Below are 11,138 nucleotides of genomic sequence, written 5' to 3' on the forward strand. Positions count from 1 at the left end.
CTCATCGTGGGCATGGTCCAGTGGGATTTCCATTTATGACATTTGTACGGCAGCAGGCTGGGCCTCCCCGTCTACATTTGTTAGGTTTTATAACCTGGAAGTTCCCGCCCTGCAGGCTAAACTTCTTGCAGTCTAAAATCATGTTCATGCCCTGCTCTTCGCAGGCTGGATATTAGATTTGACTCTTCTGGTCGAGCCGTACTTTCAGGGAAAGCTCTTATACAGACCGGCTGTGCCGCTCTGTTTCTCCCTATGGGTGCTTATGTACATGTGTTGGCCCGCATTGCTGGCCACCTCTCTTCCCACTCTTCACTCCCCGGGTCCCCTCCCCCTGGAGTTGTGTGTGGATGCATGGCGCGCACGGCGTTGACAAAGGGTTCCCGTAGCGTAAGTTCCTTACGCAATACGAGAGAACCTCTCGTAAGAGAACGATACTTGGTTACTCACGTAACCTCAGTTCTCTCTAGAGAGGGAACGAGTATTGCGTTCCCTGCCGTGCTTGCGCCCCGAGCTCATGTCGCTTCATTCGACAGAAACCAGAGAATTAAGCCTCCGAGCCCTGTTTTTATACGCTCTGACGCCGCCCCTTCTGGCGGGCTGTGACGCGCGAGGGCGCGCGCGCCCTGATTGGGCGTGACGTCACGCGGGGCTCACTGGTAGGCTTAAGCAGTTGCCGCGCGGCAGCCAATGAGCACGCAGTATTGCCCGCTCTAGCTCTGCTGTGCCACCTGCTGCACTGCGTTGACAAAATATGAAAAATTAGGATAATTTTTTGGCTTCAGTATCTCGAGAAAAGATGACTTTTCCCGTAGCGTAAGTTCCTTACGCAATACTCGTTCCCTCTCTAGAGAGAACCGAGGTTACGTGAGTAACCAAGTATCGTTTTCATGCCTTGGTTTTTGTTTTCATGCCATACCATGTTTTTGTTTGTTTTGTTTTATTCATAATAAACGACACTTGGGTTCTGTATAACTTGCCTCCAGTGGACCCCTCATGACAGTTACTTATTTGTTTTTTAATAACATCAGAAAAAGTTATATTTTGGTCAATGTAGGCTAAATATCACATCAAAAGTGAAATGAATAACTAATAAGCCTCAGACTGAAAGAAATGCAAATTCACGAAATGCAAAAAAAACAAAACCTTTGCTTGTTAGTATGGTTGAATTGGATCATCGAAGGTCAGCAGCAAAGACGTTGGTTAATAAAAGAAGCTTAAATTCATAAAGTATATTTGTGTAATTTAATATATTTAATTATTGCAGGTTTGCATAATATTCTGAGATTTTATTGCACTGTTTTTATTAATTGTGAGGAATTCTGAATCTTTTTTTTTTTTTTCAAGTGAGTAAATGCTCACATCTAGTCAGAACTACAATAACCATGTTATTGGTTATTACAACACACAACGCCTCCGCACTTAAGATTTCTCTCAACATGGAGACAGGAGAGCTGTCAGTCAAGAAATGGAAAAAGAAAGTAACATCTTGGCTACTAACGTAACCTTGGTTCCCTCAGAGAAGGGAACGAGTATTGCGTAAGTAGCTTACGCTATGGGAAAATCGAGAATATTGAAGCCAAATTTTTAAAACGCAGTGCAGATGGACAGCAGACACATAGCTGAGCGTCTAGCGGGGTCATTGGCTGTGCAGCGGCAACTGCACGAACCTATGGCGAGGCGGTTCAGGCGCATGAACCAATCAGGCTGCTTCGCTCCAAGGCGTGTCAGAGCCCGCCAGAATGGGCGTGGCTTATAGCTATATAAGCCCCCATTTTTGCCATAGAATCAGGTTTAAATACCCAGACCAGAACAAAAGGCTTGTACAAATATTTAGAGTTGTTTTGGGTCTATTCATTTACCCCAGGGGGTAACACCTGGTCTCTCTATATTGAAGAGACACCACCCAAAAAGGATAACACAATTCTCCAAAGTTTTCAGTCTCTCTCATAATACCAATGACTGCAATGAAATTAAGACCAATTGAGACATTTAAAATAACAAACATGAAAGGGAATTAAACAATAGATTCACAAGATACATCATACATACATAACTTTTACCCACCGGCCAATTTGGCTACTAAATGAAGTTACCAGCCATTCAGAACTTCTACTTCACGAACACACACGGGAAACAGGAAGATCCAATAGCAGTGGGTTTTAATTAGGGTAATCCAAAAGCGTAGTCTCCAGGCAGGGGTCAATATCAAACAAGCAGTCCAAAACAATAAACCAAAAAAGACAAGACTCGGAAACAGACCTCAGAAGTGTCATGACATACAACAAGTACTCCGTAACAAACACTGAAACAGACAGGGTATAAATAGACAGAAACTAACAAGGTGACGGGAAACAGCTGTGTGTAATGATCAATGAGTGACAGAACAGGATGATGGGAAATGTAGTATGAGTGAAAGACGCCGTGGGGGAAGAGGACCTCTAGTGGTTACCAGGGAAACACAAACCAGACAATGTGACATAACCCCCCCTCTACGGAGCGGCTACCAGACGCTCCAAGACGTACAAAAAACAACTAACACAAGAGTCCAGGAGGGAGGGGGAATGGTGGAGGATCAGGGGGAGGGATGGGGGGCCAGGTCCATGGAAGGGAACGGAAACAGGGGGTGACGGTTTAGCCGGCGGCCAGGGCGAAGCAGATAGTCCATCGGGTGGCCAGGGCGAAGCAGATGATCCATCGGGCGGCCAGGGCGGAGCAGACAGTTCATCGGGCAGCCACGGCGGGACCTCCCCTCAGGTGGCCAGGGCGGAGCAGATAGTCCATCAACCGGCCAGGGCGGAGACTTTCCATCGGGCGGCCGCGGCGGAGACGACCCCTCAGAACAGGGGAACAGACTCCGGCTCAGGAGCAGACTCCGGCTCGGCGGCAGACATCTTGTCAGGAGACACAGGCTTGGCGGTGGCCATCTTGTCAGGAGACACTGGCTCAGCAAAAGTGACCTGAACAGTCTCTGGATCGGCAGACAGGACCTTAACAGTCTCTGGATCGGCAGACGTGACCTGAACAGTCTCTGGATCGGCAGACGGGACCTGAACAGTCTCTGGATCGGCAGACGGGACCTGAACAGTCTCTGGATCGGCAGACGGGACCTGAACAGTCTCTGGATTAGCAGATTGCACTTGTGGAACTGGTAGGGCGAGACACTGGGATGGTGCTGGCAGAGCAAGGCGCTGGGGCGGTGCCGGCAAAGCAAGCTGCTGAAGCGGTGCCAGCAGGGCGAGATGTTGGAGCGGCGCCGGCAGGGCGAGACGCTGGGGCGGCACCGGCAGGGCGAGGCGCTGGAGAGGTGCAGGCAGAGCAAGCTGCTTCGAGACGGCCTCCGGGACAACAGCAGGCTGTACGGGGAAGACCTCCGGAACCACAGCGGGCAGCACGGGGACTACCTCCGGGACCACCGTGGCCTGCACAGGGACGACCTCTGGGACAACAGCGGGCTGCACGGGCACGGCCTCCGGGAAAACAGCGCCTGCATGGGGGCGGCCACCGGGATGGCCTCTGGTTCATTGGGGAGGCAGGAAGTCTTCCTCCTCCGCCGTCTCCGATGGCGATGTGCAGGCTCATTTATTATATGTAAATACAGATTGTTTATGACAATCAAAAGCAGCGAAAGTACAGATACCTGTGTAAAAAAGTATTTCTCTTAGGTCTCTCTTGTTCGTTTTTTTTTTTAAATAAAAAAAAAGTGTTATACCACATTCATTGTCATTATTCATTTAGCATGTAAGGAGGTAAGAAAAGTTATAGCTTGTTTATGCTGAAATGGTAAAGGAAAGGCATTTATCGTTTCAAAATATTTATTCCAACATGACAAAAATACTCGGCTTTCCTGTGACCTGCAGCTGACTCCGACTGTGGATGCGCGTTCATGTTTGTGGGGGCGTAGCTTTGGACTGAGTACTGACGGGAGGGGGTGGAGCTTAGAAGAGGTGCCGCTTTCAAATCTTGCTAGCTCTCCCAACATTACCTACAATAGCTTTAAGCATTAGACGATCTGCAAATCCGTCGATCTGGGCTTTGTTTATAAAAAAATCATCTCGAAATGCAGGGAACAAACAGTCTCGCACAACTCCGTTTTTGGCCCGGAAAAACAATCTGCATCCACTTTTCCCTTAACGCTGGGTTCTTTAGGAATCTGTGCAGGGTTGTCTTGCCCTGGTGACCAAAAACACACTTCTTTGGTGAGCTGACCAGAGCGCTTTGATGAGGTAACGTACTGCTTTCGCTCTCTCTCTCTCTCTCTCTCTCTCTCTCTGTCTGTCTGGTCTACGAGTGCGCGCGCGCGGTCTTCCGGCAGAAGTGCCCTTAGGACCCATATAAGGAAATTCCGCCCCATCTTACATGACACAGACCCATACTCGAAAAAAACTTCCGAAACTTGTGACAAACCGGAAGGACAATTTTTGGCACAGAAATACTCCTTCAAATGTACAATTTAATTTTTGAAACTTTGTCCATGAGTTTATTACACTGTTAAAGAGCATGGGAATCCAACTCTTTAACAGTGTAAAAAACTCAGTATGCATGAAATAGCAATTCACCCCCCCCCTTTAATTCTAGAGCATTTGATGTTTTGTATTTATTATCTTTGAACTGATTATGAAATTGGCATGATACATTTACCTGGCATAATAAATTGTTACATTTGATTTATTCCGACTGACTCTGAAATTATTTTCCCAAGTAGATTAAACAGATTCATATGTTACCGCAAGTTTTGCGTCAGATTAGTGACGACTGATATTTGGTACTGATTCAAGTGTATTTGGTTTGCAAAGACAAGAAGTGAATTTTCCGTTTAGGGCAGCAAATGCTGCTTGACCAATCTAAATTTGTGTGTGTCTTAGCTCTGTTTTAATTTAATGTTACTTTAGATAAGTGTACGTGGGAAACCATGGCATGGCCAATCCAAAGCTATTATAAGAGAAGTAATGTTGGTCAGCTTATATCTGTATTAGTGGCCATTCCTCTACTGAAGTAAACGTTAAGTTAAATTAAAGTGTATGCAATTCCATGGGGGCTATACTAAAGTATCTTTGATTGTGTAAACATGAATGTGACCTTTGTTTGGTGACAAAAACTGATGGGCTTGTGAACATGAGACCTGCGTTAAAAAGAAGGTGTGAGGACCTCATAGTTTCCTAATTTGGAACGGGTAAAATATACTTAAAGAGTTACAAAGAATAATCAAACATTCGCTCACTTTTAATGATGCTCGGATATCATTAAAAACTTTTTCATTGATGGAATCAGATAATACATATTGTTTTGTGTAAAAGGAAAGACAGTAACGCGCAGAGACCTTCACCCGTCTTAGTGGAAACCCCCATTTGGACTGTTATACGGGCTTACACCTGACACGACTGTCCCTTCCCTTTCAGTCGCTCACGTTCGATGTAACGTCGACGTGACAATGTAATTGGGATCCCATTGGAAAATGCCACGGTTGCTGCCACATCCAGTGCCCTACTCAAGACTCTCAGACCCCCAACTGGCTGGGGCAGAAGACCAGCGTAGAGGGAGTTCAACTGCTGTTCCGTTATACCCCACACAGTGGAACTCTTGGATAACACTGGGAAAGTGTGCCTTTCCAGGGGAGAAGAACGCTGCGGAAGCCACATCCTGCCCAAAGGGAGGTACCATGTGAAGAGAATACACATATGGACTGGACAGTTAGGAGCAGTGCAACATATGGAATCTCACTGGGGTGGCTCCAGCCTGAGAAGGGGGAGGCTACACCAGACAGTGACGGCAGAGCGAACTCTGCCAAGGGAAATACACGGGCTCACCGCAGGGAGCTGGTCATGGAAGAATACACATATGGGATCGCCGCAGGGATCACCACATTCAGCACAAGTTACACAAGCATACGAGCACTAGGCCTGGCGCCGGACGCTCCGCAACATCTGACTGCCGAAGGGGTGTGGAGGAACTCTACAGGGTTCGCCAAGTGGGGAACTCGACTGGAGCCAAAAAGCGCACGTATCCGCTCCATGTGGAAGGGAGCGCAAGATGTACTGCTAGCAACTCGAGGCAGTTGATGTGCCAATGAAGTTGAGGCCCCGTCCACAGACCTGAAGCTGCATGCCCATTGTATGTGGCCCCCCAGCCGGTGACAGAGGCATCCGTGGAGACCACAGAATGCCTGGACACTTGTTCTAGGGGAACACCTGCTCGCAGGAACGAAAGTCCGACCACAAGCTGAGAGTTTGGCGACAGTGCAGGGTCACTTGGACCCGGCACGAGCAGCTCTGCCACGCCCATCTCGGGACTCGATCGTGGAGCCAGTGTTGGAGTGGCCTCATGTGAAGCAATCCGAGCGGCGTTACCGCGGCTGCAGATGCCATATGCCCCAGGAGCCTCTGAAACAACTTCAGTAGTGCCGCTGTCCTGCGGCTGAGCGGGCTCACACAGTTCAACACTGACTGGACACGGGCCTTCTAGAAAAGAGATCCTCTGCCCGGGGATGAGTTTGCTCTTTTCCCAGTTGACCCGAAGCCCTAGGTGGCTGAGGTGACTGAGCACCATGTCCCTGTGTTCGCACAACTGCTCTCTCGACTGGGCCAGAATGAGACAGTTGTTGAGGTAGTTGAGAATGCGAACACCACGTTTGCACATGGGAGCAATGGCTGCTTCCGCGACTTTCTTGAAGACACGGGGCGACAGGGCCAGCCCGAAGGGTAAGACATTGTACTGATATGCCTGTCCCTTGAACGCAAAGTGAAGAAACGGTCTTTGTCGAGGGAGAATCGAGACATGAAGTACGTGTCCTTCAGGTCGATCGCTGCAAACCAATCTTGGGGACGAATGCATTTGAAAATACGTTTCTGCGCAAGCATCTTGAACGGCAGCCAGAACGGAACGGTTCAGGACACGCAGGTCCAAGATAGGCTCGTTTTAATACTCTCGAAGTAGATTGGTCTCTCAGGGTGATCCCAATTACATTGTCACGTCGACGTCACGTCGAACGTGAGCGACTGAAAGGGAATCAATGTCACTCAAGTCTTCTTCACTGTGATTTGTTCTAGTGATTAGTTTGTTATGATCTAATCATATGACTGGTAGTTCTACTGTGTTAAGCACTTTTTGGGTAAGTCTACATGGTCTCTGACCTGAGCATCCTTAGTCTACTTTTTTTTTTTTTTTTTTTACATTTTATGTTGAATATTCATTTTTGACCACTTCTGAGGCCATTACATAAAATATTTATATCACAATCCCTTTAACATTTAAGGCATTTAACACTTCCTTTATTCTTATACAAAGCACTATCATTCATGAGATACACTAAGAACTTAATTTTTTTTTAAGTTAAAAAATAACATTAAAAATTTAGAAACCAAAACCTGCACAGACGAAAACAAATAGTAAAAACAATTGTCCTCCATCCTTATTAGTAGGTTTTTAATTTCCCCAGAATCAATTCCTTACGATATCATAAAAGAGCAACAATAAATCATTTGCAGTGTCTACAGACAACATCTTGCATTTAAAGTTTTACTTTGAAATACAAATCTCAGTATATCTATATGCAGTGGTTAAAGTGGGATTTGGCAGGTGGGGGAACCCTCAAATTTTGTGTAGGTGGAACAGGGAAAAATGACTCACCGTGGGACTACATATTGTGTATCGTGGTATAGCAATACTTTTTGGGACAAGAATGTCACTGTGGCACCAAGTATCACATTACTTATTTAATACTTATTTTAATGTTTTTATTTTGGTCCATCTACATCACAGGTGTCAAACTCAGTTCCTGGAGGGCCACAGCCCTACACAGTTTTGTTCCAACCCTGCTTCAACACACACACACCTGCAGTTTCCAAATAAGCCTGAATGACTTGATTAGCTGATCAGGTGTGTTTAATTAGGGTTGAAGCTAAACTCTGCAGAGCTGTGGCCCTCCGGGGGTCTGTACCATGAAGCCGGATTAGGTGGCTAGCCAGCTATGTTTCAGCTTAGTTTCCGCCAACCCTGGGTTTTAGGTACTATGAAAGTAGCTCGGCTTTAATCGGTGTTCGTTGCCATGGTATCTTACGCTGCACGGCTAACCTGCTCCGGGGCAGGTTATGTTCTGGATTCGAGATCTCAGACTGAAGTTTGACCATTCAGCTGAGAGCAAAGAAACATATAGGTGACGTAACTTATTCCAAGTGTCTGTTGCAATGACTTCACCTTTTCTTCCAAACCCGGTGGACATCTCAGCGCAAATTGTTAGACGAGCACTTCGTAGAGAAAGAGTTTTTAGCCAGACAAAATCCCCTTGCCTTAACTGATAGTTACTTGTATGAAAGATACAGATTTTCCGCGGAAGGAATGTCTTATCTTTGCGAACTTCTTGAGCCGCACATAAAGAATTTAACACGTCGAATTCATGCACTTACTGTACCGCAAATTGTATTGCGTTGCGGTTTTTTTTTGCAAGTGGTACATACTTGCACGGTGGGTGACGCACAGAAGCTAGGGGAAAACATATGTTTGTTGAACCATTCGCAAGGTGGTCCTCGCTCTGCAGGAGTACATGAAAAGTTTCATTAATAGTGTTCCCCGGACATTTATTGACCATGTCCATAAAAGAGGGCTTTTATAAAATTGCCAGTAAGATATATAGGGTGACATCACATGAACACTTTTTTTTTTTCAAAAAGCAAATTTCACAAATGTACTATACAATATAATACATGTTAAGAATTATTTTGAATCTTTTTTATTATTCTTCTGTTAATCTTATGGATTCCCAAGTCATTGCAACATGTATGCAGTCTATTGCTCCAATCTCCACTGCTCTAGGGAACATGAGGCAGATTATGTTAATAGGAAGTCCTATCACAGCCATAATGTTCAGGTAGAGATGATGTGAATATGTGAGATGATTATTTTCTGTTAGATGAATCTTTAAATTAATAGTAACTTTAACAGATATAACAATGATCTACTAAACATTTCATCTGCAGACGACTTGTGGTCATGAACATATGATCAAGTTTGGATGCCAAATGGCCTGGCTCCAGTGCTTGTCTTACAAATTTTCCATGAGTCTGTGTTGTGTCAGCACTTTGAGGAAAGCAAGTTAAATTTGGTACAGTACAAAACACTGTTAATTTGAACTGAGCTAGAAAAACCTACACAATAACCCCCTATCATGACCCTCAGACAGGGCCACAGCACCGCTTCAATGTGGCCCTCAGTAAAACCAGAGTGAAGATAGAGATGACCTTTGGCATCCTAAAGGCACATTTGAACTGTGTTCGGCGCTTAAGAGTCACCAGAGCGGGCATCACAGATAGTGGCTGCATGGGCCATTCTGCACAATATAGCCACCAGTAGAAAGAAGCGAGAAACACCACAAAACCAGCTTCTCCCCGATGAAACTGACCCGATCACACTTGACCACCCAGCTGGTGCAGATGTAGATGCAATCACCATACAATAATACAATATTACACTTAATAAAAGCACATTGAAACTGCAGATAGGTCTCAAACTGTTTTATTGGTTTTATGGGATGGGAGGGAGAAAGAGAGCAAGACAAAGTTGCATTAATAAATATTCATACTAAAGTGTTACTTGGTTAAATAAGTTATACTAATAAATATATATATTTATTGAGATCAGTTTTATCCAGCTGTTTGATTCTGTTTGGAGCCTCCTCAGCTCACAGTCAGCTCCTTTAGTAAACAGTCTAGTTCAAGTCTCCTTTAGTGTGCAGTCTAGACTCCTTTTGTACAGGGCCCTGACTGAGTCTGTTTCCACCTGAAACATAATTCCACCACAAACATGATCATTACAAGTTTTCTGGAGGCTCATCAAAATCACAAAAAGTTCCTTGACTTCCTACAAACACAGGACTGACTGTAATTTATGTCAAGGGTTTTAAATCCTTACACATTTCTTCTGAAGCCCATTGAGGTAGAGGCCTCCGTTTCTGGGGCAGGTTGTGAAAAATCCTACAATAAAAGAGATGTGTAAGGGCCAGTCCCTTTTTTATGCCACACATTCAAATGTTTGCCATAATAAAAAGCCCAGTGCATTCACATCAGCAACTGTCTGAGAACACACAGACAGAGTGTCTTCATTTCCTCCACCCTAATAAATAAAATTGGCCAATGTAAAGCATAACTGTTGTAAAGCAGGTTAGTTTGGTGTTCTGTCTGCTGCATACTGACCTCTGTGTGGGAGACTGTGTGTATGTGTGCTGGCTTCAACAGAGACATTGTATTTCCCTCTACTGCAGAACATAGTCAGCTATATTTAAAACTTAAAAGTAGTAATGGATTGCACACGTACCCAGTGTTACTTGCTTAGAGGAGCCAGCACCAGGGTCAGACTGTACAGCACCTGTAATCCCATCCAATCGGCCGTCCCTTATTGCCTACTCAGAGCCAACTCCTCCGCCACAGTGTATTCTGGTTTTCTGAATTTAATTCTTTATTTCTGTTTGCTGCAAACAAGTGTTTGTGATAAAATGTTCACAAATGTAATAAAAGGTTGTGGTAAATACTCACCACTTTGAATTATATTTTTATATTTTGTCTTTATCTGCTGCCAAGAACATTTGGAGTTGGGGTTGCATCTAAAAATCTAAAAATCAATGAATATTAATCTTTCTTAGTACATACATGCACATTTTTTATATATTATAAAAATAGGCTATAGGCTATATTACACATAGGCTACACATACATATATATATAATTTTACATAAATATAGAACGTATTTGTTTAACTTACGCATTAACAATCAGCAATCTTTCTCCAACAGTCTTCTCTTGCTTTGGCAGCAGAGAACGTATTGTTTCAAGCTTGAAATACATATAAATTCATCGTAATTCTGAATAATTATCTCTTGCTTCTCCGCGGAAAAATATAACGCTCTCGCTACCCGCGATTGGCTGTTCAGTGTCGACGTCACTCTTTTATGTGCACGCGCATTAAATAATCATAGCTTAAGGATCAAAGCCTGAGTTGACAGAGAAAGTTGATGAGCTGCATCATGGTACCAATAAAGCCTGATTGCATCGGTTTGGTTTTGTCAATTCAAAACTAATCCTGTAACCCCGAGTTTGTTCAGCTACCTTCATGGTACAGGCCCCAGGAACTGAGTTTGACACCCCTGATCTACA

The 11,138-nt window shown here is 44.7% G+C and overlaps 1 long non-coding RNA gene across 1 annotated transcript; it reads right to left on the minus strand.

Annotated features, from left to right (window-relative positions):
- Positions 1 to 9,489: 9,489 nt before the first annotated feature.
- On the minus strand, positions 9,490 to 10,433 carry LOC311079544. Its single transcript, XR_014605419.1, has 3 exons — positions 10,303 to 10,433; positions 9,901 to 9,962; positions 9,490 to 9,768 (listed from the first exon to the last, which is right to left on the minus strand). It is a non-coding gene; the product is annotated as an uncharacterized lncRNA (long non-coding RNA).
- Between the last annotated feature and the right edge of the window lie 705 nt (positions 10,434 to 11,138).

The sequence above is a fragment of the Abramis brama genome, assembly GCF_963993115.1.
Source record: "Abramis brama genome assembly, chromosome: 1".
Taxonomy (NCBI): Eukaryota; Metazoa; Chordata; class Actinopteri; order Cypriniformes; family Leuciscidae; genus Abramis; species Abramis brama.